Raw genomic sequence first — 27,348 nt, forward strand, 5'->3', positions numbered from 1 at the left:
GTGGTTTAAAAGTTTTAGCAGCAGAATTCTTTGTAAAACAAGATCTTGTGTGAAAGCCCATTATACGTATGGATGAAAACAGAGATGTTTCGGGAAAAATGGGGAAGAGAGCTGTATCCACCGGCTGTCACTCCAACTCTACAGCATCTTAGAGGAGCCCTAAAATAGCAGGTGTGAATAGAAAACACCAATTTCATACATGATCAAACCGAGTCTCGGAGTAGTGAAATGACTATGCCCAGGTCATACAACCGACAAGGCCGGGGTAGCAGTTAGAAGCCAGGTCTTCTGAGTTTGGCTGGAGCTAAGATGTTAGCAGCCACCTGCTGGATGGTGAAAAGGTGGCTTAGCTCTTCAGCCTCTCAAGCTGGCAGCTTTTAGAAATAATGAACACAAAGGGGAAAGATTCATTAATTTCTGTCCCCTTAAATAGCTGCTTTAGGAGTAAAAGGCAAAACAGCTTTAGACGAGTGCATGGTAGCTCTCAGTTCCATGGAGGAAAGGAAGAGGTTAGGCACAGTCATTAGGAAGTCTTCTTACAGAAGCTGAAGTTGCTTGGGAGATTACAGAACCATTGGCTAGAGCACATCAAGTACAAATGGCAGATGTAATAATGGAAAAGAAGTTATGCACCTAAGTCCTGAAATGTCGCATTACATCCATCCTGAGAGGTAATCACTCCTGTCATTACTAAGCTCTGTGATCACTCAGTCTGGCATGATAGATGGCTTCGAGCTCAGTCCCATCCCAGACGGATCTTGCTTCAGAACCCCGGGCTCTTATGGCTCAACCGGGCTTCAGGCAGAGGAGAGAAATAGCCACCTTGGCAGTTTTCCACTGACCTTTAGGTATTGGTTATAGGCCTACTTAATTGAAATAAAGATTTTTTTTTATTAGTGCTTTACGGAGCCATTTAAAATTATAATCTTTCCTGTCCGAGAATTAGTTTAATATGATCCACTATGATTACTTCTAATTGGATTTAACTTAGATTGAAATGTTTGAGCTCCTATAATGGAGAGGGTTCCATTGCAGTGTGTGTGTGTGTGTGTGTGTGTGTGTGTGTGTGTGTGTGTGTTTTCAAATTTCAGGAGATTGATTTTTCTTGCTATTGACTGCTGCAATTGTATGTTACTAAATCCTGGGCTAGCAAAACACCCAGAATGTTATTTTACTCCAAAGATAATTTGTCCTTGTTGAAAGTTGTAGTTAGAGAACATACAGTGTACTAAAATTCTATCTTTGGAAGGAACGCAATCGAGTTGCATGATTCTCTTCTATGTCTTCTCCCATTCTCAGCCCTGAGGGTACACTGTAAAATGTATTTTCGTATCTACACATCTCTCTAAAGCTCTTGACAGTTGGTTGGCCATCCCTAGTGTGGGTGCTGGAGAACTCTCTTTTAACAGGCAAAATGGTGAGTGGCATAAGCATTTAACTGGGGGAATGGACTTGGAGAAAATAATCCGGGGCTCTAAACACTGGGTGAAATGCTCTTGGTTGTAAAAGACTAGGGTATAATGGTTGGCGTCCTGTGAGAGTCCACTCCCGGCATCTAACAGCGCTGTTTGCTTTCTGTTTGCTTCTAGGTCCTGAGTGGATTTTTGCTTGTGTCTTGGCTGCTTCCTTCCTCTATTAAGGCCATAAAATGGCTTAGTCTTACTATAATCAAGTGACTAAAACATTTTGGTGCTTTTCCAAACACGTATTTTAAAAGCCATTTACACAGTGACACTGTGTCTTCAGAGCTCATAGAGTCTCACCGGGGGCCTGGCGCTCACAGCTCACTCATGCACTGGCCTGGTTCCCTTTCTAAGAGGAGGCATCGGTTAAAAGCCTGTTCCCACCTCAGGCTCCTTGGGTCTAAAACCTGACTGGTCCAGAGGAGCCTTGTTTTAGTGATTAAGACCTCAGATGGGTTACGCCCGACTCGGGTGCTGTGGATGGATTTGGTTATCACAGTGTGCAGATTTAAGACTTGCTTTCGAAAACCACAGAGATGAGTTATCAGAACTGCTCCCTGTAGAACTGGAAGCATTAACGTACCAACCAGACCTTCACGTGAAACCAAGAAGGAACGGGGGAGCAAATCGGGTTCCTTTGGTTTCTATCCAGTCTTTCCTATAGCATTCTGGGAGCTGGCATTGACAGCCTTGGAACTCTATTAAAATGAGTTTCAGAATATTGCAGGATTGAAAGAGTAAGGAGTTGGGGGAAACAGTGGTACCTTCTTGGAACCAGGCAAATTTACTACTGCTTCCTTCACTGTGATTTTGCTTCACCTGAAAACATCCAGACACTAGGGTAATAGAGAAATTGTCTCATCCAGACAACAAGTGAGCTGCTAATGTTGCTACTGAGAGGTTGGTCCTGCAAACCCAGAAGGGAAAGCTGGAAGTTGGGAATTTCTCTTTGGTCCTTCAGAGACTGATTCTCCTTAGAAAGAGTTACCCTTAGGGTGAGATGTTGATTGTAACTAGACTTCTCACTTTACCATGGGATTTTTCTCTCTTGTTTAAGGATAGACAGGAGGCATCGAGGCAGATACCATTGTTGTCAAGAGGGATGGGTGATCCTCATTCACTCTCCAGAGAAAGGAGGAAATCCAGTTTTCATTTCCTTCTGTGAGATAGAGTATATAAAAAACTGAACACCTCTCAAAGAGCCTCTGGACGCTTCTGTTTAGTCTACAGCCAAGGGTAGAAAGGTTCACTATGAAAGGAAAGCCATCTATATATTTGGGAACTTATAGAATTTAGTAAAGTAGCTCCTGAACAAAATAAATGAAGGTAAGTCCAGTGGGAATCTTAATCGTAGAGAGGAACAGGTAGCACAAATAAATAGTTTCCTGGATGGTCAAGACACTTATTTGTTCATATAAATCCAATCCAGACTGTGAACTGGGGATTCCCCAATTCTTCTGTTGTTGAGATGCAGTATTCAGTACCCTTCCATGCCAGCTCCTTTCCTCTGAATCAAAGTAGTGACTGGCGTGTCTTTTGTTAAGTTTCAGATGAAAATGAACATGCATTATTGTTAGGGTGGGAGAATAGAATTTCACATTGCTTAAGATAATTGGAGGCACTCTGAGGTGTCACGAAACCAATATTGGGAAACTGAACTAAGTCTTCCGTTAAATTTGGTTTAAAGGGTTGGCAACATTCAGATTTGTAATAAGTATGTTTAGAAATCATGAGGACAAACTTCCTTTGGGTTTTAACCAATTTCACCTTTTACTACAGCTCTTCCAACACTGCAACCATCTGTTTTGAGGTGGGGGCCGATAAGTCTCATAGGGAACTTCAGATTTTTATCTATTGTTTTCGCTGCAAGAGGCGTCCTGGCCTTGGATCCAGATCTTTAAATAATAGCATTTGGTGATTTTCTGTACCTGAATGGACAAAATAAGAAACTGCTGTGTGGTATTGGTTGATTATTAGTGTAGCCAGTCAAAGAGACCACAGCCAGAGATCCATTGTTTGGTGAAAGGAAGGTGAAAGTAGCCACTGGAAGCTGTTATTGTTGTCTTTATCATCATCGTTGTTGTCAAATAATACACATAACAAAAATTCTAATACATCTTATAAAATAAAAAGTAAAGTCTCCCCAACTCTCACCCTCCTCCAGTTCCATTTCCTAGAGAAGCTACTTTTAACTGTTTTATTAAAGATTCTGGAAGATACCACCAAAATGCTAAATAATACAGCACTCTTTCTTGATTTGTCCATCTTTGATATTACACATTGGCTGTATTTTCTACTGGTAGGACAGATGAGGAATTTAGCAAACGACACTGTTTTCTACATCTCTCCTTCCTTCAACTTCCTTTCCTTTTAATTATCTATGTTTCTATCAGGTGTATTGCAGACAGTTTTTCCTTTTTTTGGCCACGCCATGAGGCACGCAGGATCTTAGTTCCCCGGCCAGGGATCGAACCTGCACCCCCTGCAGTGGAAACGCCGAGTCCTAACCACTGGACCGCCAGGGAATTCCCTCTTCTTGGCTTTTGTTGATTATACTATTTTAAAAATTTCCTCCAGTGTTTTCATTTGCAAACTTTGAACAGTGTATATCCAGTTCTGTTTCTTGTTTCATCAAGTGTTGACACTATGTATTTGCTCCCTACCTTGTAAGCAGAGGAAGCTAGCACGTACACACTTACCTCCACTGCTCCTTTCCCCCCTCTGCCTCCTGACTGTTCTCTCCTATGTCATTACTTTTATGTTGTCAAGGTTTATAACATTTACAATCTATTCTGTAACTACTGAGTTGAACCATATGAAATCGTCATTTTTGTATATCAAAATAGCCAAGTATCAGCAATTTCCTGTGGTTCAATCTAATATATTTTCTGTGCTTCTCTATAGCTTGAGTCTAAACATTGAAAACCAGTAAACATTCATAATAATAGATACACGTATGTAAGTAGTGTCATTGGACTTGTGATTTTAAATGCCATTTAATGACTCCCAAATATAAATCCTCACGCCCAACCTCTCCCCTGAAGTACAGGCTCATAGCTAACTACCTGCCTGATACCTCTGTATGTCCACCTGCCATCTGAAACTTAACCTGTCCAAAACAACTCTTCATTTCCAGCCGGCAAAACCATCTCTCCGTCTCTTGCCAGTAAATGGCATCATTACCCATCAAATCCCAAACTTTGGGATCCGAATCATCTCCGATTCCTACCTTTCGCCCCCGACTCCACTCTTATATAAATCTATTGATTCCTCCCCTAAAATATAACCTGAATTGGTGAATTCTCAATCCTTCTAATACAACACCCTCATTCGACACACTGTCGTCTCTCGTATCACACTCCAGCAACAGTCACCTAATTGGTCTCCCTGTTTCTATTCTTGTTCTCTTCCCTGCAGTCCCTCTACAGTGATCTTAAAGCAGAAATAAGATCATTTCCCTCCCTTGCTGAAACCGCCCCCCCTTGCAAACTGCAGAATTCTGGCTCCAACAGACCTCTACGATCACATTTCCCATCACTAATGCCCCTCTCTCGCTGTCTTCCAGCCCCTGTGGCCTTATGCTGTGTCTGCTCCGTACCACGATGGTTCCTGTCTTTACACCTTACAGTGTGCTGTTTTATCTGCCTGCACTACTCTGCTTCCAGATCTTTCCATGGTTGGCTGTTTTCTGTCATTCAAGTATCAGGTCAAACAGCTCCTCCTTCCTGGCCACCCATTCTTCAACAGTATATACCGTCCCACCACTTATCCAGTTTTAGTTTCTTCAGAATGCTTAAAAGTGAACTTTTCTTGTTTAGTTTTTTGTGATTCTCTCTTCCACCGTTTGAACGTTAACTCCATGAGGGTAGAAAAAATTTTTTTCTGTTTCTGTTCACAGTTGTATATTCCCTGAGCATGTAGGACACTGTCCAGCATATCATAGGTGCTCAATAAATTTCTTAAAAAATATCCTTCATAGAGAAGGACATGTATGTCATCCTAGGTCATTGAGAAGCATCAAGATCAAACGGATTATCATTTCTTACACTCTGTTGCTCATTCAGAAAGGGCTACCTTTTGTTTTGCTTCATATTTGGATCATAGCTCTTTGTTTTGTGCAGCTTTTTCTAAGCCATAGTTTTTTTTTTATGCCCCCGTCTCTCTCTCTCTCTCTCTTTCTCTCTTTCTTCCTCCCTCTTTCCCTCCCTTTCTTCCTTCTCCCTCTCACCCCTTTCCTTTTCTGAAAGAAGAGACAATTTACCTTTGTTTCATCAGTAAGAACGTTAAAGTTATTACACATACACTTTGCGGGATAGAATTTTTTAAGTTCTTGAATATATTTTTAAGCATCTCTTCAACTTCCTGTTCGTTTATATGCTGTCATTCTGGGATATGTGTGCCTGCCTGGTGGGTTTCAGAAACAGGGAGGAGGCTAGTTTGACCAGAGTGGAGTGAACGAAAGAGTTAGTAGGAGATGAGGTCACAGATATGTCGTGGAGGACCATATAGGTTGGAATGAAGACTTTGATTTTAACTCTGAATGAGATATGAAACCACTGTAGGGTTTTGAGCAAAGGCTCCCCTTGGCTGCTGGATTGGGAATAGATTAAACGTGGTCAAGAGCAGAAGCAGGGAGACTGGTAAGGAGGCTGCTTCGATAATCCAGGAAAGAGATGATGATAGCTTGGATTGGGGTGGTGGCAGTAGAGGTAGTGACAGGATATATTTTGAGGTAGAGTCAACACTAGTTTCTGGATATGAGGTATGGGAGAAAGAGTGGAGTAAAGGATGAATTATAGGATTTTTAGCTGACAAATCGAGAACATGGAGGTACTAATTCTATATGTGTGAGGAAAATTACAGGAGGAGGTTTTCTCAAGGGTGAGGTGAATAGGGTGTCAGAAGCCCAGTTTTGGATATCAATTTTGAGATATCAGGTAAGAACTTGGATATATAAATCTGGATTCAGGAGGGAAATCCAGGCTGGAGATATAAAGATAGGCCTCAGCCTATAAATTGTCCTTAAATTCATGATAAATTCATGGATGATCCTACCTAGAAATTCAGAATAGACAGAAAAGGAAAGAGGGACAGGAACTAAATCCTGGGTCACTTCACTGTTTAGAGTTTGTGGAGATGGGGAACCAGCAGATGAGACTAGGAAGGAACGGCTAGTGACCTACGAGGGAATCCACTGTGAATGGGGCGTTTGGAAGCCAAGTGATTTTCTATTTATCCTTCATAATCTAAAATTTCAACATGAGTAGATGTGGGTCATATTTTAAATCCTGTTTAGCATTTTGAGGGCCCTCTATTATAGCCTGCCCTCTAATGTTTCTTTCATTTTAGAACTCCTATTAGATAAATGTTGCACCTTCCGAATCTGTGTTCAGTATTTCTTACCTTTTTCCTCATATTTTCCATCGTGTTGTCTTAAGCTGTAAAATTTTTATTATTTAGCCCTTCTACTGAAAACACTCTGTAGCCTTTTTTCCTATTTCCAAAAACGTCCTAACTGTCATTGCTGCTTTCCTCCTAGGAGCTCATTCTTGACTTCTGTTTCCAGCATAATCTACTGATATTTCCTCTGGGGTCGTTTGTTTTGTTTATCCATGTTGGACCTTCTCTTTCATGCTGTTGGATTTCCTCAAACAGCTGGTTATCTATGATGGACCATTTATATTTATGAACGAAGAAGTACATTGGTTAGAACAGTAGCTGGCATGAGTTTCTTTTATAGCTCTGTGTGTCCAGTTCTCCAACAGGCTACTCTCTGGACTGGGCGTGCTGAATGGAGATTCTGTGGAACTGGGCTGGACCTGTCAATTGGCAGCTTCTCTGTACCCTGCCTCTTTACTTACCTGCAGCAGCTGTACTACTGGTCCTCTCCAGACGGATATTCTACTCTGATTAGGAAACAATTCTTGGCAGTCGAGCTAGGAACGAGTATTACTGTTACGCGTGGACAGTCCTCTAAGGTGACCGCCCTGATTGCTGCCCCACAGCCCACTTTTGCTCCTAGCATCTGCTGACTCTGAATTCAGAGCCTCTCAGGGGGTTTGCCAAAGAAAGTGTCTCCCACCTCCCTTAAGTCTTCCGTATATATTTTGGCTGACACCAGGGACTTTGGTCTTAACCAATACACTGTGCTGCTTCCCAGTGTGGCGTCGGGTTAGTTCCTGTGTTCTCTGAGACTCTGCTTTTTCATCTGTAAAATGGGGATATTATTCACCTCATAAAGCTGCTAAGGATCTTAAATGAAATACCCTATGTAGCGCACAGAGCAGTACTTGTCTCCCCAGCCCTGGCATCCATGTTCATTCCCCAGCTAAAGGAAGCAAAGGAAAGCGTGTGGTGGTATCCATAGCTAGAGGTTAAGGACAGAATCTTAAAGAGAGTATATCATTGATAGTGGTTTGATACGGTAAATATATTATTAAATAAGCTGGAAAGACGGGAAAATACTGCAGTTAAAGTTGGAAAATGGTCTCAGGACTCCTGGTTCCAGATGGCTGCCTGAGCACATGTGTTTACTTCTCTGTCCTGCAGGACAGTTTATTTACTGTCAGTGGCCCATCAGGGCCTGGAATCCAAGTCTATTTTATTTCACTTCTGTGCGCTTTCCATTACATCCCCACTCCTTCCCCACCTCTTTGCCGTTGTCCTCCATCATAGGAAAGAACACTGGCCAACTTAACTGTAATCTTTGTAGGCAATCAAAATAAAAATTAGAGTGTGAGCTTGGTGTGTGTGAAAAGCATTGTTAGTTGTAAATTTTAATTGGTGATTATCTAGGTTTCTTAGTATTTTACCATCTTTTTTCTTCATCTATGAAACATCTATGAAAATTGCTTTTCAAATTGTATGAAATTTTTCTCAGTGGGGTGGCTGATACTCTGTGCCCCGTATTTCTTTCATAAGTTGAATTAATAATCAATAAAATTCTACCCAAGGGGGTGGTTGTGTTAGTACTTTTGGTGGTGCATTGTCTGAGTTTGCATTTCAGTCAGTGACTCCTTTTCTCCGGATAGACAGCTTTTATAGACTAGGAGAGTGGCTATCTTAAAAGACATTGGCGGTTCCGGTCCAACCATAACCAGCGAAATTCTGTGGACGTTTGCTCAGTTGTGGCGCTTTGGCTGTACCCGATAAACAAAGATCGGAACAGATCAAGAGGAGCGTGTGTCGTATGACGCAAGAAAGCAGACCGCCTATAGCAGGAACGACCCTGCTAATCACTCTTTCTCTTCATTGTGCAGCCTCTTCTCCACTGCCTGCTACCAGACCACCCCAGTTCCACATGCAAGGACCCAGAGAATACTGGGCGAACTTTACACCTAACTGCAGCAGTCACTCCTAGCTACTGGAAAGATGACATCTGGGTGCTGTTGAGGGTGCTTCTGGCCCTCTGTGACTCACTTTCTGACCCCCACTTTCCTCTCCTTCAGTGAATTTGCCCATGTTATTGGGGACTGCGGAGCTCAGGTGCGATGTCCTTGCCTGTGTGTTGGATCCGCCTTATAAATACTTATTCAGTTCATGCTAGTTGCCAGACAAACACTCAGAATCAAGGCCAAGGCTAGGATGAGGTGGGTGAGGCACTCCACCCTGGGCACAAAATTAAAGAAGTGCAAAAAAAAATAAACCCTCAATAATCAAGATGATTACCATCAAAGTGCAGTAAATTTTAAAAATCAAAATGAATGTAAAAAATTCCACGATGGGGCTTCCCTGGTGGCGCAGTGGTTGAGAGTCCGCCTGCCGATGCAGGGGACGCGGGTTCGTGCCCCGTCCGGGAGGATCCCACATGCCGCGGAGCAGCTGGGCCCGTGAGCCATGGCCGCTGAGCCTGCGCGTCCGGAGCCTGTGCTCCGCAATGGGAGGGGCCACAACAGTGAGAGGCCCGCGTACTGCAAAAAAAAAAAAAAAAAAAAAAAATTCCACGATGAACAAAAGTACTACAAAGTTAAATAAAGACAGGATTTGACAGGGCTGGGATTTGGGGGAGGTGAGAGAGATGAGGCACACAAGTGCAGGGGCAGATCCTGTCAAAACGTTTTCTTAGAATTTGAAACAAGGGCAAGAAATATCCTCAGGATTGCTCTTTTGCCTTTTATCACTTTCAGTGAGAAAGAAATACAGAAGTGTTTTCAAAAGAGCTTGAATATTATATAAATGTAAAATCTGACTGTGTCGCTATTATCATTTGTTCCCAATAATGAGGGCCTGGTTGGAGTGACATTTTAAGCAAGTCTGTTCAATTCTTTGAATCACTAAAGATTTACACTAATTTGACTCTTTTTTTGCTCTAAGTCCTACAGAAAACAATGAAGTGGCAAACGTATGCGTAAATGTCACTCTAAGCAGAAAGAATGCAACCTATTAGGGAGCCTTCGATTCAACTTTCTGCCTCTTCTTTCTTTTCTTAATGACCATTTACTTAAAACCCCAAACAGAGGGAAAGCCGGTGCCCAGCTGCCAGTCACAGTTAGGCAGTTGCTGTTTGCAGTCCCATACTGAGAACGGAGGAGATGGTAATTGCATTTTATAAGCCATTACAGGAACCTATGGATTTCCACACACTGACTTGGCACCTTGGTAGAATCTAAAAGATTTTGATGTTATTGCTGAAAGATGGTAAGAATCATGTCTTGTGATGTAGAAAATGGAAGTCCCTTCCGAAGCCGCATCAGTGAGCCTATTTCCCTAAACTTCATTAAGCCAGCGGTAGATGCTGTTCAGTGCTGGCCTGTCCTGCAGTTATTAGAAAATGCTGTCAAAGCAGCAGAGATTTAGAATTTACAAGTTAGGACTTCGTGTTCAACTCCAGCCTTTGAACTACCTTGAGGTTATCTTCTAATTTAATTAAGGGTATTTGTGAATTCAACAAACTACCTATCTCCTGTCCTGGAGTGCATTGCAGGTAGTCTAGGAAGGGAAAAGAGAAATGAAGAAATTATGTTTATGTAAATACAACATAGTACAGGTGTTACTGGCTCCTAGAGTTACTGGATTCCTGTGAATGACCATACCATAGCAGGGATTTTAGACAAGCCTAGAAAATTACAGATTAGATAATTATGAAATAGAAAAAAGAGCTAAAGCCAATGTAAAGAAATCGAAATCAGCATTAGATTGGGGAAAGTGTTCACTGAAGTGTGTGTGTGGCCTGAAAGTACAAAATAAAACTGACCCCCAATTGAGATAGCTCAAGTTTGTGTCTGTGGAAGCATGACCTTCTTCTCTGCTGTTTCCCTTGCAGTCGATCACGTAGGAGAGTTCAGAAGGTAAGGATGAGGGTCAACCATTTTCCTTTACATAAATTCCAGTTCGAAGGAGGCCAGTTCTTAGAGGTGCTCATTTCTATGTTCCTGTGTCCACATTTAGACATGGAACGAACACTCCAAATATCCATGTAAACAATCCTATGTTTTACCGTGCTTTACAGTTTGCAAAGTCCTTTAACCTCTCATACGTTCATTTAATGCCACTCAAGCAGGCTCTGGGGTCAACTGGCCCCAGCGTGACTGCTGTCTGTCTCATAGCTGGGTACCCCTGGGAGAATCACAGAATCTGGCTGAGCCCTATTTCTTTGTTTGTTGAAAGGGGATCACAATACCTACCTGCAAGGATGGTTGTGAGGAGTAAAGGAGGGAATGCATACCAATTGTCTGGTGCTGTCCCTGGCATGGACTAAGCCCCAGCAAACATTAGCTTTCCTTGTTAATGTTCCAAAGATCCCTGTAAGTTAGTTAGACATGATTATTTGAAATTTACAGATTGAGAAAGCAAGGCTGGGGAGGTAAGTGACTAGCCCAATTAACAGAACAAGGATTTGAACTCAGATCTTCTGACTGAAGTTTGGAGTCCAGCCCAGTCCCCATCCCACAACTGATAAGCTAGTATTAGTTTCCTGTAACCGCTGTAACAAATTAACACAAATTTGGTGGCTTCGATGAACAGAAATGTATTCTCTCACAGTTCTGGAGGCCAGAAGTTTTAAGTAAATATCACTGGGCTGAAATCAAGGTGCCAGCAGGGCCCCACCCACTCCGGAGGCTCTAGGGGAGAATTCATTCCTTGCCTCTTCCAGCTTCTGGTGGCTGCTGGCAGTCCTTGGATTGTGGCCACATCACTCTTATTTCTGCTCCTGTGGACATGTTGCCTTTTCCTCTTCTTTCCTAGGCCTCTTTTTATAAGGCTACATGTGATTGTGTTTAGGGCTCACCTAGATAATCCAGTGTGATTTCTCCATCTCAAAATTCTTAATTTAATCGAACCTACAGAGTCCTTTTCACCATATAAGGTAATATGCACAGGTTACAGGAATTGATTAGGAAGTGGATATCTTGCGGCGGGCGAGGGGGCATTATTCAACCTAGCACAGCTAGCATGGGAAATTTTCAGTCTGGGCAACCTGTGCCCATCTTGACTCATACCTCCTGCCAGTTTAGTCAGATGCAAGCCCTCCTTCTATTCTCCTGCTGGCTTGGGCATCTGGAACCCTGGTAGCCAATCTGAGCCCCTAAAACTGCCTTTGGATAAGCCTAGCACATCAAAGCCTGACTGCAGCTTCATCCTCAAGATCCATAATCGCCTTTCCATCTGGGCCTGGCCCTTGTGGGCTTGCCACGCCCCTCCCCAACATGTGATCTATGTGGCCCAGGGGGTGCCCTCCAAACTCAGGTTAGTTCCATCCTCACCCAAGGAAGGTTGATCTGTGATCTGCACAGCTAGACAAGAGGATCCTAGTGGAAGGTTCTGATTCACTCAGGTTGGCTAGAATATGAGGCAGGGATTTCAGGGCCTACAACCCTGGGCACCTTCTCTACGGTTGCAATACTCTGAGGAAACCCTGTAGACAACTGCTGCTCCATGGCCAGTGCTAGCTGGTCTATAGTTTCCTCTATGGTTTTATTGATGATTCCAGAAGTATATTTTTATATATAATGTGTATGTGTATTTGTGTGTGTGTATATAATCATACATGCATATACATGTGTGTTATGTATTCTTTACTTTTCAGCAAGATAGCTCATTTTTTTTTATATATATATATATATATCTTTTATTTTTTTATTGGAGTATAGTTGACTTACAATGTTGTGTTAGTTTCAGGTGTACAGCAAAGTCAATCAGTTATACATATACCTATATCCATTCCTTTTTAGATTCTTTTCCCATATAGGTTATTACAGAATATTGAGTAGATGAAAACTCAGATAATACCTCTCACTGGTTCTCATGCATTCATCTACAATTTACTGGGCACCCGCTCCACTCTGGACCCTTTGCTGGGTGCTAAGCATACGGAGGTGAATCTGCGGTGGTCTAAACTTTTAAGGGGATCACAGTCTAGGGAGTAGACAGATCTAGAAATGGCTAAATTAAAGAATAGTGTGATTAATTGAGTTGTTTCCCTTGATGGTAAACAGCATTTTAATGCAATATTTTTTAAAAAATCAAAATTACTGCCAAGGAATCCATGATGAACAGTAGTGCCCTTATTTGACTTATAAGGTAACACATTCACAGGTTCCAGGGATTAGGGACATCTCGGCTGGGAGGCATTATTCAGCTGACCACAGGTACTGAAATGAGTGAGATACTTTGTAGGACAGTGAGAGGGGGAGGTGGGAGGAGGGTGGCAGGAGCCAGGCCACCGCACCCGCTTACTAGCAGCACTTGTCCCCCTGTTGAGTCTTATAGCTGTTCAGGGTGTTGGCTTAGCTTTGGGTGGAGGTCTGTAGGATCGTTTGTCTTGCCAAAAAAGACTAGGCGCTGATCGAGTTTGGCAGTGCTGCTCTGGGAAATTAAAGCAGGGGCTTGCTTAGAAATGCTCCACCTTGACAAGATGCTAGGCAAATGCAGCATTACGGCCATCTGGAGAGATGACTAGCAGTGGGGGTTCCATATGTGCTCAGGGGAATATTTTTTTGGATTGGTCAAGGCAGCGACCGCCATGGTGTCTGAAAGGGGCAAGATTAAAATCTGTGAGTAGATCAGAACTGTTGCCTTCAGACTGACATCCTCGGGACTCGATGTTTCACCAGGTTACTGAGGGCCACGGTGGACATGGGGATTAGTGTGATGCGAATTTTAGAGGAAGCTTCTAATAGGCAGAAGCTCAAATTGAACTCCCGAAGCTTATCTTGCTTGCATTGAAGAGAATTGGTCCTAGTTTGCTTTGATTTCAAGATAAGAACCACAGCAGTGTGACTCGTGATCCAGTTAGAGCCAGGGAAGAAATAGAAGGCTTAAGGGCTCGAAGAAGGGCCAGGTTCCCTCACCCACATTACCCCTGTCCCCTCCTGCCCTCCCCCACTCCATCCACCTGTTGGAGAAGCCTATCTGAAGGTGCAAGTTTCATTTCCCAAACAGAAGTGATTTTCAGTCTTCTAGAAGATCCTTAGTCATACTACTATTAGATCCTTAATCTATACATGCTATCTGTTCCCAAGTCAGGGCCACATCAAGATCAGCTAAGAAATCTCTTATTTTTTATGTAGTTTTCCTTTATGAAAGTAATAAATATTCATTATAGAAAATGGGGAAAATATAGAAAAAGGAGATAAAAGGAGAAATATATATGCATATGTGTACATGTGGGTATAGATTTGCCTGCATGTATATATGTATATGTGTGTGTCCATATAGTTTATAAACACACAAATATGTATAATTAAAGGTGGTTCCAATTTCGTGCTCCAATTTTTTTTTGTATTCCCGTTCTTTGTTCTTATCTGTTTTGACCTGTCAGCATCAACCACACAGTCAACCACTTCCTCCTTGAAACACTCACTTCCCTTGACTTCTCCTAGTTTTCCTCTGATTCACTTCCCACTTGTTCTTAGTGTCCTTTGTCAACATAGCTTCCTTTATCTGGCCATCAAATGTTGGGATTCTACAGAGCTAATGTCTTCTCCTTCTTCTCTTCTTACTTTGCATTCATGTTTTCCGTGATTTTACCCATCGCCATGACTTTAAATATGATTGACATGCAGATATTTTCCACATTTCTATCTCTAGCAAAAGCTTCTTCTTTAAGATCCAGGCTCACAAATCCAGCTGCCTACTTGACATCTTGACCTGAATGTTTCCTAGGCATCTCAAACCCAACAGGTCTGCAGAGAGCTCTTGACTTCCCCTTCCTGCACTTGCCTCCTTAGTCTTGTCCATCTCAGCAAATGGTACCACTCTCCACCGGTGACTCATCCAAAAGCTAAGGAGTCATCCTTCATGCCTCTGTTTCCCTCATGCCTCACATCCAATCCATCACCAACTCCTGCCTATTCTACCCTACATTATATCTTGAATTGACTGACTCCTTCCTGTCTCCATTGCTACCCCTTGGGCTTGACAATATCTCTAAATGTTGTCCACTCCAGCTGATTCCCTACACAACATTCATAATCATCTTTCTAAAAGATAAATCATATTATGTGATAAAAATCCTTAAATAGCTAACTGTTGACTGGTTAAATGCATTTCGGTACAACTATATGATGGAATACTATACAACTATAAAAAGTAGTAAAGAAGGCAGCCATGCAACGAAATGGAACGAGCTCTAGGATATATTATCAAGTGAAAAAAAAATCAACATCTAGAGTAGTACATATGGTATGTAACTTTTAGCATATGACCCAGAGACAAATCAACAATGCGTATTTGTATCTGCATCAGAACTCTGAAAGGATTCATAAGAAACTAATGAAAATAGTTACAAAATTGTGGATGAGTGAGGAAAACTATCCAGTGGCCTGGTACAGAGGTAACAGCAAGACTCATCACAGTAAACCGTTTTTATGTTGTTTGGATTTTTGAACCATGTGGATATATTCCCTATCAAAAAATAAAAACAGAAATATCTTCCCATTGCACTTAGAAGTGAACTAATATTCCCTGCCTTGGGCTACAAAACCCTGCCTGCTCAAGCCTGTGCTCACCTCTCCACTCTCGCCCCCTACCATCCCTGTCACTCTTTTACTACTCTCAAGTCCAGATGATTTTCTTTCAACTAATCGGGCTCACTCTGTGTTTTTTCTTCTCGGTGCTTCTGTGCTGTATTTTTCCTTTGCCTTGACCGCCCTTTCAACTGGTCTTTACCTGGGTGTCTCCTTTTCATCTGTAAATCTCTGTTAAAATGCCATCTCAGAGATATCTTTGTTGGCTGCTTTATCTCAGGATGTTCACCCCGTCTTACCTTTTATTCTCAATCATGGTACCATGGTCTCTTCCTCCTTAGCACTCCTCACCATTGTTTATTGTTTGCTTAAATAAATTATTTATTTTGTTGTTCACCCACTAGAGACTAAACTTCATGAAGATTGGAACCACTTATATAATTTTCAGCCTCAGTCCAGTGCCTGGTGCATAGTGATCGATAAGTGTTTGTTGACTGAATGCATAACTGTAGATGCTTATGTCATGAGCATTTACCCATGTCATTACAGAGTTTTCAGAGGTGTCCTTGTAATAGTTGCATAATATTCTGTCCAGTGGATATATCAATAGCACAGTTAGCATAACCATTTTCATATTTATTGACACTTAGGTAGTTATTGAAACAATGTATAAAAGTAGATTTATGGCTTCCCTGGTGATGCAGTGGCTAAGAATCCGCCTGCCAATGCGGAGGACATGGGTTCGAGCCCTGGTCCGGGAGGATCCCACATGCTGTGGAGCAACTAAGCCCATGCGCCACAACTACTGAACCTGTGCTCTGGAGCCACGAACCACAACCACTGAGCCCACATGCCACAGCTACTGAGGCTTGCGCGCCTAGAGCCCATGCTCCGCAACAAGAGAAGCCACCGCGGGTCTTCCCTGGTGGCGCAGTGGTTAAGAATCCGCCTGCCAGTGCAGGGGACACGGATTTGAGCCCTGGTCTGGGAAGATCCCACATGCCGCGGAGCAGCTAAGCCTGTGCGTCCCAACTACTGAGCCTGCGCTCTAGAGCCTGCGAGCCACAACTACTGAGCCCACGTGTCACAACTACTGAAGCCCAGGCACCTAGAGCCCGTGCTCTGCAACAAGAGAAGCCACCGCAATGAGAAGCCCACACACCACAACAAAGAGTAGCCCCTGCTCACCACAACTAGAGAAAACCCGCGTGCAGCAACCAGGACCCAATGCAGCCATAAATAAATAAATAAATTTATTTATTTATTTATTAATTAACTTAAAAAAAAAAAAAGAAGTCACCGCAATGAGAAGCCCGCTCACCGCAACGAAGAGTAGCCCCCGCTCGCCGCAACTAGAGAAAACCTGTTCAACAGCGACAAAGACCCAACACAGCCAAAAATAAATAAAAGAAAAAGAAAAAAGAAAAGTAGATTTAACCTCAACATTGTTAGTATGGCATACTGTCAGGTTTAAAACATTTTGATTTATGTGATAGCTTGAAAAGTGGTATCTTTAAAATTTTTTAATTTGTATTTCTTTGATTACTGATAGCTTTACGTGTTTTCCATATTAGCCACTTGGATTTCTTTTATGGATTGTCCTCAACACCTTTTGAATTACGTCCTTCTCCTTCCCCAGTGCTATTGTCTTAAACCAGGTTCTTACCATTTCTAACCTGAGTCGCTTTCACAACCTCCATATTGGTCTCAGGACCTCCGATCTTGCTGCCCTCCACTGTATCCTTTCTCCCAAAGCCAGAATTGTTTTATCTAAAATGCATATTTGTTCACAGTTTTGCCTGCTTACAACTCTTGGAGTTTCCATTGCCTAGAAAACAAACAGAAAGGTCTGCCATGTGTTGGCCTATATGTATAGCTTCAGTGGCTCCAGCCAGAAGTCTCACCCCCATTCAACATCACACATTGTGTCTCCGGCTCTACTTAAAGTTGCTCTCTCTTTCTGAAATATCCTTATACAGCATCTCTTGTACAACTGTGGAACCTCTACGCATCTTTCAAAACTAGGCCAAGAGTTACTTCTTCCATGAAACTTGATTTCCCCAAACCTGGTAAAATTGACCACTACCTTCCTTTTGTTACACTTCTACTTCATTCAGGCTTCTATCATAGCAACTGTGATGTTTGCTTGTGCCACCTTTTTTAATGTTTGTCTCCCTGTAGATTTCAAGCACTTCAAGAGGAAAATTAGTTCTTATAAACTTTACATTCTCTAGTGTCTAGCACATGTCTTGAAATATAGTCTGTATCCAATGAATATTTGTTCAGTATTTTGTCCAGTTATTTGAGTATTAGTATTTTCCTTATAGAGTTTTTATGGGTGAATTATATGTTAAAAATAGTAATTCTTTGTTTTATTTATTATGAATATTTTTTATCAGTTTTAAACTGCCTTTTAAGTTTGATTATGGATGACTGAATGGTTTGTTTTTTTAGAGAAGTTTTTAATATGTATAAAGTCAAATTTATTAATGTTCTAAAATATTTCTTCCATTATTTCTAAATTTAGAAATTCCTATTCCTATTACTGATTTGATAAATATTTATTTCTGTTTTCTTCTAGTTTTTTTTTTTTTTTTTTTTTTTTTTTGCGGTACGCGGGCCTCTCACTGTTGTGGCCTCTCCCGTTGTGGAGCACAGGCTCCGGACGCACAGGCTCAGCGGCCATGGCTCACGGGCCCAGCCGCTCCGCAGCATGTGGGATCTTCCCGGACCGGGGCACGAACCCGTGTGCCCTGCATCGGCAGGCGGACTCTCAACCACTGCACTACCAGGGAAGCCCTTCTTCTAGTTTTACGGTTTGAATTTTTGAACATTTAACTCAATAATTTTTCTAGAAATTACTTTATGGTATATACTAATAATTTTATTTATTTTTCCCTAGATAGTTAACCACTTGTCCTAATACCATTTATTACTAACCTTTTTCTTCCCTTTTATTTGAGATGCCTTCTTTATCATATATTAGTTTCATATGCATAGTTGGATCGGCATGGGGGCTATATATGATTTCATTGATTTGTATACCTAAAATTGTTCTGGTATCCTAGTGCTTTAATAAATGTAGATTTATAACATGTATTTTTAATGCAGTAGACTATAAATAAAAATTTTAATATCTGATAGGGCTAATTCCTATTCATTACGCTTCTTTTTCAAAAGTTTTCTGTGCAATTTTCTTCCATTTGTTTTTCCTACAAAATCTTTGGATTATTTTGTAATCAAGTCCCCAAAGAATCCTGTTGGTGTTTTGATTGGAATTCAGCTAAAATTGTAAATAATTTAAGAGCAAATTGATTTCTCTTTACCACATTCAGCCTTCCAATTCAGGAACGTGGTATGTCTCCTTACTTATTCAAGTCTTTTTTATATTTTGTCAGTGAAGTTTTATAGTTCTCTTTTTATAGGTCTCACATGGTTCTAATTAAAGTTACTCCTAGGCATTTTGGAGTTCGTTCAGCAAACTTCTCCAGTATGACTGAGAATGCCCACACAGCCCACTGATAAATCTAAACCAGGATACTGAGGCCCATATTTTCTAGGCCACGTGGTTTGACAGTAATTGAGGCCATATAGTGTAGTGGTTAAATGCCTGGGCCTTAGCGTCTAGACAGATCTGGTTCTGAGTCCTCGTTCTGTCACTTATTAGCTATGTACCCTTGGGCAAAATATGTAAACTCTCTGTAAACTCTGTCTCAGTTGATTCATCTGTAGAACAGGGCTACTAATAGTACCTTTCCTCACAGGGGTTTGGGAGGCAATACGCAGGTTCATGAAAGTGCTCAACAGGTGTGAACTGTGGTACTGATGATGGTGGCAGGAATTGGGCATTCAGAGAAAAATTGGAAACAAGAGTGTCTTGAAAAGTTCAGTCTGCCAAAACCATAGGGAAATGAAAGCGAAGAACGATCCAAAGAAGAATGAAAGGTGAACAGAGAGAGGAAAGCAGGAAAAGGGAGTTGCTTGCGGTGGGGAGTTCTAAGACCCTCCCCGCCTTCTGATGGGAAGAGTATGGAAAATGACTGTGTCATTGTTGGACCAGGCATGCAGACCATGCTGGGGAAACCTCCAGAGGCTGAGGAGAGGGAAAGGGAAGCAAACAAAATACATGGATAGTTGTTCTCCACACATCTACCCTCCTGCCCACCCAGCTGGGCCTTAGTGCCAGGATGGGGAGAAAAGCTCGCCTGAGAACCACCGTATTGGAGGGATATGGCTTTGTGGCCATGGGAACCTGTGGAGCCAGAATTCTACTCGCAAGACATGCTTCTTTGGGATTGTGCAGGTCAGAGTGCAGCTGAGTGATTCTCTGAGAGCAGCCGCAAAGGGAGGCGAGCACGGTTCATGGAAAGAGGTGGAAAAGTGTCTGATAAGCCAGCCCCTTGAGCTGGGAGGTCATGGATTTGGCTCGTTAATATGTTATTAATCGTAGCATTGCTTGAGAGTGTTGGTGACATTTCACTAGAAGGCCAGATCACTTCTTAAATGGTGATGGGCATGAAGTGGGGGAGTGGGGAGGATGGAAGGGAGGAGGGGACAGAGAAAAGAAGAGGAGGGATCGGCGCCTCTGTGAATGCTTTACACAGCTTGTGTGAGTTTTGCGCTGTAGGTGTTTCTCCACAGCCACTCGCAAAGATGAAGCTTTATTTATTGTGTGTGGCATTGTTTTGGGACAAAAAGAACTAATATCCTTAATTTAATCTGAGATACAAATGGGAAGCCGAAGGGCGAAGATCCCTGTAAACAGAATATGAGAACTATCCTATTGCCTAATGATTCCCGTTCTAATTCTTTTATATTCCCAAGGATATCCTCAAGATGCAAGCCAGCGATGCTGTTTCCCAATAAAACGTCCATTATTAAATAGCAGATATTTGAGATATTCTTGGATATCATCATATCCTATAACATTAATGCTGGAAAAGCCTTTTGCGACCAACCAGTAGAGCCACTGATGCCCAGCAGAGGGAAATAACTCACGTGCGGTTGTGTGATGAGCTGGTGGCAGAGCCAGGACTGAAGCTGAGGTCTCCTGGCTTCCTCCATAACATCGAGTCTGCCTACTTTTGGAAACTCCTAGGACAGCTGTCTTTTAGCACTTATTCAGCCTTTGCCTTGTGACCTTCTAGTGCATTTAGGACCTGTGTTATAAACCCACCAATGTGATTTTCTTTCTTCAGGGGAATAGGGTGATGGGAACATAGTACAGCCCACATATGGAGGAACAAGGGATATTTTCCAGAAGCTAAATTGTCTTTTTATCTTTTTGTCTTCCCTCCAGAGATATTTCTGAAAAGATACATTAAATTCTATAAACATTTCCATTTCACAGCATCTAAGACTGGCCTATATGGGTGTGAGGCCTTTGAGGTGGGCTCTGCCCATTCTGCTCCCCATTCAGGCTTCCCCTGGGATCTCGAACACACCTTCTGACATTACTTTATCTCACCGTGTTGTAATTAGCTGAGTCTACAGCAGCACCACAGCATTCTCGATCTATGACCTAGCTGTGATCCCCTCCAGGACCAGGACTGGGCCCGATTCCCTATCCCCAATGAAGGGCAAGGACCCAGGAGATATCTCTGGATTGAATCCCCGGGGCAGAGAGGATATTAGGAAGAAGCTCAGGTTTTAGGCTCTGGGCCTGTAGGTTTGCCGTGTAGCCTCAGGTCAGTCCATGAACCATTCTCAGCATTGGTCTCCTTTATGTAAGGGGATGGTGATACTAGCACCACCACTACCTCCCAGAGGAATGTGAGAATAAATGAGATCATGATTACCAAAACTCTCTGTGAACTGAAAGGCCCTACAGAAAAATAAAGCATATGATAGTAGTGGCTAGCATTCTGGGAGGACTCGCCGAGTGCCAGAAAGCACATTCAAACTGCACGACAGCCCTATGAGGAAAGGGCTACTGTTACCCCATTTTATAGATGGGAAAACTGAGGCACAGGGAAGCTAGATAATTTTTCCAGGATCCTACATCCCTGAGGACACACAGCTAGCGAATGGTTATGATATTATAAGCTAATGAGAGGCTATAACTTGCTCAGCCTGACACAGCCAAGTTTTAGAGACAGAACTAAAATTTTGGTCTCTTGACTCCAAGTCCAGTGCTCTATCTACCGAGCCTAATGCATGATGTGCTGGGAAAACCATCCAGGTATCTCCTATGGAAGCGTGCTCGGTGCATGGCATTGCTGCTCTGAATATGTCCTCTTGCCTGAGGAAAAGATGCAGAAAGTGGAAGTGAAAGGTTCTCCCTGGGTTGAAGGACTTCAAATTAGGGGTCAGTTTTCAAAACGAGCCCCTGAGGGGCCTGGGGGAGGGTCTGTCATCCCAGGTGGGTTGGTGAAAGTGAATAAGCACACTTGGCTTAGAAATAAATGACACATTTCTCCCTCTTCTATATTTCTATCCCAAACAACCTAGATCTAGATCATATATATTTTTTCATGTCAACTTGCTGAAAGGTTATTTGTAAATAAGATATGACACAAATATAATTTGGCCAACAGCAAGCACCTTTGTAATACAATTTGACATTTCTAATAAACACCCAATGACGTGGGGCTTATTACCTGGCCTTTGTGTATGAAGCCAGGACCTTCATGCTGTTTCTGGAAATAAATCCCACTGCTCGGTGCTAATCTAGAGATCTTTTATGCACCAGTAGTCCACACTGTGTGCACATTTCTGGGCTACTAGTACTCTGTGTGTGTGTTGAGGATACAAGGGTACAAGGAAGTGACATGTAGTTCCTTTCCTCACAAAGCTTGGCATGAAGTGAGCCTGAAATGGATTATATCCACAGGACACTGGTTTTCTTCAAAGTCTGTAATAATAATTATAAAAATAGCCCTTACAGAAGGATCTACAGTTTTCAAAACACACGCATACTATTTTAAATAGCTGTATTGATTTTCTGCTTACACACGTGTTTGGTCTTTAAAAATATCATGAAGACTATAGCAACATACAACATAAGACATGTCCCCTATAATCCCACACCGTTTAAGGTAGCTATCTCTGTTAACCATTTAGCGTCTCTTTCCTGTAGACCTTGTTCTCTGCATACACACATGTAGAAATATAGTTTATTGATGTTACAAAAAGGGGGGCATCCAATGCAAAGAGTTTTATACTTGCTTTCTTTCACTTGTCTCAGATGGTGTTAGATGGCTTGCCATCCCCGTAAAAGGTGGGAAGGCAGGAACAAACAAATGGAAGAGATTGTGTCATTGATCTAAACAAGAGCAAAAAGACCTTAATGGCAGCCACCATTGGTGATCACTTCCTGTAAGCTGGGCACCGGGTCAAGTGTGTACCTGCATTACCTGCATATCTTAGTTAAGCAAATCCCGGCCTTGTGCTTTCATAGCAGAGTGGCCTCAGCTCAGTCACTTAACCTATCTGAGCCTCCCTTTCTTCATCTACAGAATGGGAGTAATAATGGCACAGGCCTCACAGGTTAATGGTGAGGGTTAAATAAATAAAGTACTTCTAAAAGTGCTGAGAACATTGCTTGCCACATACACAATGCATGTTAGCCATTGTCATCTTTGTTGCTGTAGTTATTTTTATTATTTTTGTTTGCCTAGGACTTGGGTGCTTTTATTATCCCCATTTTACAGATGTTGAAACTGAGGTTCAGGTGGTGTGCGTGACTTGTCCAAAGTCTCACGACGAGTATGTTAGAGGAACGGTGATTCTGATCCTAAGTGACACTGCCCTCTACTCCAGGCCTTTTCCACCTTCCGTGTGCAGATATATCACCTGGGTGGCCTGTTAAAATACAGATCTTTGGGTCTTCAGGTCTAGGGAGGGGCCCGAGATTCTGCACTTCTAAGGGGCTACCAGGTGATGCTGAGGCTCTATTGGAGACCTAGGTCTTCACGCTGAGTAGACTCTTTTTAAGAACCTCTAGCTGAATTTCCCAACTCTCTTCTCATTGAGTTTAGAACATTGGCTGTCAGGGTTTCTGCGCCTAGATATGGGTCTCACAGGATTCAAGTTAGCTGATCTTGTAGCTTGTCTTCATTTTCAGACATGCCATTTGAATCAGCAATACATTAGCACTCACCAAGTTATCCCTGCTTTGTCAGTCGACTGCTTTCAGTACTTATCAGATTCGTTTCTGCAATGATAGTTTCGCGTTGTTAATTATTACCTTTTTACTTTTCTGAAAGGTAATGTAGGTAACTTCTTTGGTTCTTTTCCTAATCATTGATTCGACAAATACATATTATGTCCCTACTCTGGGCCAGGCACTGTTCCAGATAATGAACAGAGACAGAAGTGCCTGTCTTTAGGGAGTTTACGTTCTGTTGGCAGTGAAGGCAAGAAACAGATAAACAGGAACACTGGATAGTGTGTTGGATGAGAAATCACAATGGAGATAAGTAAATCCAGGCAGGAGGGGAGAGAAGGCTGGGCCAGGAGATGCTCTTTCCTGTAGATGGTAGGGAAGGCCACACAGCTGATGTGGTGTTTAAGCAGGACCCTCAGGGAGCTAAGAGAGCACAGCAAATGGCTATTTGGGCAGAGTATTCTAGGCAGAAGGAGCAGCAAATGCAAAGACCCTGGGGCAGGAGTCTGCTAGCCTATTTGGAGAATAGCCTGGAAGAGGTTGTGGGAGTGAGAGGGAGGAGAGTATCCGAAGTCATGGGTGGGGGGTCAGGCTGGGGAAGGACCTTAGAGAGCCTTGTGAGGATCTGGACTTTCATTTTCCTGATATGGGAACCACGGCAGGATTTTGAACAGGCAAGTTCCTACAAGATCACTCTGGCCTCTGTATTAAGAATAATGGGAGGGAGGGCTTGTCTTGTCTGGTAGGAATGGAATAGAGACACCAGTCAGGAGGTTGGAAATATTTGCTTTACAATATTTCATGATATAAGTAAGCATTTAAAAACTGACAGGGTTACTGGGATGAACTCTGTCCAAAGAATCAACAGTAAGCATGTTAATAGCAGCTACCGCTAACTGCGGACCTACTGTGTTCCAGGAACGTGGATTATGGCTTCACATGGTGTGGTCTCATGGAATCCTCACCACAACCTTATCAAGTAGGCCACTGCCCCTTTCGGAGACGTAAACTAAAGTTCAGAAAGGTTAAGCCACTTGTTCAAGGTCACACAGCAAAGAAAGGGCAGAATCAGGAGTCAAGCTTAGGTCTCCAGTTCTACAATGCTACGCTTCTTCCCCTAATCATAGGGATTGCAATTGAAGACAGATTCAAACCACTCTCAACTCTGCAATTTATCTTTATTATCTGTCTTTAATACTTTAAAAATGTCTACTATTCCATGACTTTGTGACTAGCTTTTAACTTAGCGTGCTGCAAAATAATATTATGAGTGCAAGGTCCTAGATTGGGAATTAGGTCCAGTTTCATCAGGTACTTCCCCTGTCAAAGAAGAAAAAGATTCTGTTCTTAGCTGACTGATCAGCTTTTCCAGGCCTTTCAGGACAAACTCATTTGTGTGTTTCCTTCCTCTGATTCAGGTAATTTCATCACCTACTTATATTAAAAGTAACAGGCCAGTCCCGCCTCTAGACGTTGCTGATTGGTTTATGCTGGAGGCCATCTCATCTTGGCTGTGTAGGGTGTCTCACCTCTCTGAAATGACATTAAAGAAGACAAAAGCAAAGCAGAGTTTATACTGCTTTTCACGCCTGCTATTAGAATAGTATCCACAGTGGATCATATGCTCATGAAATTTGCTGCAACTTTTAAAGAACTCTGCAGTGCACCCTCTGCATCTTGGAGATTTAACTTAGTGGTCGGAAGAAAAAGTTGCTGCTGTAATGTTTAAGATCACATCCAATTGGGAAAAGCTCTTTTACTTCTAGGTAGACTAAATCTACTAATAGACCCACTTATTTCAATCCTTCCCTGCCCTTCCGAGCATGTGTGCACACTTGTGCACGTGCGTGCGCGCGCACGCGCACACACACGCACAGGAAAGGCTGCAAGCTGTCTTTGTAGACTTTCTATTGCTTCGGAAGCCACTTCCTGACCGTGCTTTCATCTGAAATCTCGGTATGACATCTCAGCCCTGAAGGCCGTTATTTCTGTTGGTCTCTGGCTGGGAGATAGGCAACGTCCCATCTCTGAAGCTTCACTCTGTGGGTTGAGCAGCCATGCTGCCCTTCACCCTGCCCCAATCTGCTCCCCGCCCAACAACCCAAAATGAAGAATGAAACTCTGGACTGTGTACACCTACTTTTTCTAAGACTGAAAACCCTTACTATTTATTGCCGTGTGAAAAAGCATCCTGATGATTTGCGTGCGTTTTTCCGGCGAATGCCCAGAGATACATGGCCAGCTGTTGGCCAAATTCAAGGGCATAAGGTGTTCCCTCTGGGCAAAAACTGCAAGCCCTTTATCTGTAAGATGGCAAGCAAACCTTAAGGCTTTGTCACTTAACTGCCTTGTGACCACAAGCATGTCACTTCAGCTCTCTGAGCCACGCTGTCCTCATTGGTAAATGAGGGAAATGGCACTTCCCTCATTTCTACTTGTGCTGGCCCTTGTTTGCTCCAGTGTAGGTCTTCTGGTTTGGTGGTCAGTTTCCCACTCTGGCTTATCTTGAGTGCAGTCTGCAGATAATAGGAAGGGAGGAAGTGGCAGGCGAGAACAAAGACCTGGCGCTCCCCGACTCTGCAAGAATCCTTGGGCACACACCAAGTCCCTTGGTTAGAACACAGGTCTCCTGCGACCTTGCAGAGACACTGAGACCAGCCTTTGGAGGAGGGTGTGCTGTCTCAAGTGGCCCGAGGGCAGAGCCGCACGGGCCAAGGTGGGTGCCTGCTGTGTAGCCTGGGCATCATAAGTAAGGATATTCTGTACTTTTGTGCAGTGCTTTTCACTTTATCAAACCTTTTACCATCCACGGTCTCGTCTAAGCCTTCCAGCAGTGTGTGACATAGGCAGGCCATATGTTACTAGGCCCATTTTTACAGATAAATAAACTGAGACCCGGAGGGTTGAAAGGATTTGCTCTTGGACACAATAGACCAGCTTTCTTTACCGTAAACTAAGTGTTTTTTAATTGGATCCCTACCTTATTGCTAGCTCTGTCCATAAATTTGAAATAGGAATGTGGCTACTTTCCCTTCATAAAGTGTGTGGGAGAAATGATTGGAGCCGAGCGTCTTCTCTGTCTGCGTTTAGTCCTTCATGATTTCATGGCTTTAAATGCCATCTATATACTGATGGCCCCTCCAGTGTGGACTCTTCTAGAACTCCAGATTCATCTATCCAACTGCCTACCTACTGGGCATCTCCACTGGGATTGCTAGGAGACATTTCAAATTTATCAGGTCCCAAACTGTAACCCTGATCGTCCCCAGCCCCTGCCCTCAGTGGGCCAAAACCCCTGGAGTCTCCTTTGTCACCTCAACTCTCACATCCCACATCCAGGCAATCAGCAAGTCCTATTTGGCTGTACCTTCAAAACGTATTCCGGGCTTCCCTGGTGGCGCAGTGGCTGAGAGTCCGCCTGCCGATGCAGGGGACGCGGGTTCGTGCCCCGGTCCAGGAGGATCCCGCATGCCGCGGAGCGGCTGGGCCCGTGAGCCATGGCCGCTGAGCCTGCGCGTCCGGAGCCTCTACTCCGCAACGGGAGAGGCCACAGCAGTGAGAGGCCCGCGTACCGCACAAACAAACAAACAAACAAAAAAAAACAAAAACAAACACATGTTCCTCAGTCTAACCATTTCTCCACCTTCCACTTCTACCAGCCTGGTCTGAACCACCATCATCTCTCACCTACATTGTGTAATAACCCCCTACTCTTCTGACCTCTCCCCCTCTATACTTTATTCCTCCCATGGTCCCCCAATTCACTTAGAGTACAAGTCACCGTGGTGGCTGCTGAGGCCTAATATGATCCAGCCACCCTCTTACCTGGCAGACCTGCCCTCCTATTACTCCCCCTTCACTAGTCTCGCCA

This window comes from Phocoena sinus, chromosome X, assembly GCF_008692025.1.
Source record: "Phocoena sinus isolate mPhoSin1 chromosome X, mPhoSin1.pri, whole genome shotgun sequence".
Taxonomy (NCBI): domain Eukaryota; kingdom Metazoa; phylum Chordata; class Mammalia; order Artiodactyla; family Phocoenidae; genus Phocoena; species Phocoena sinus.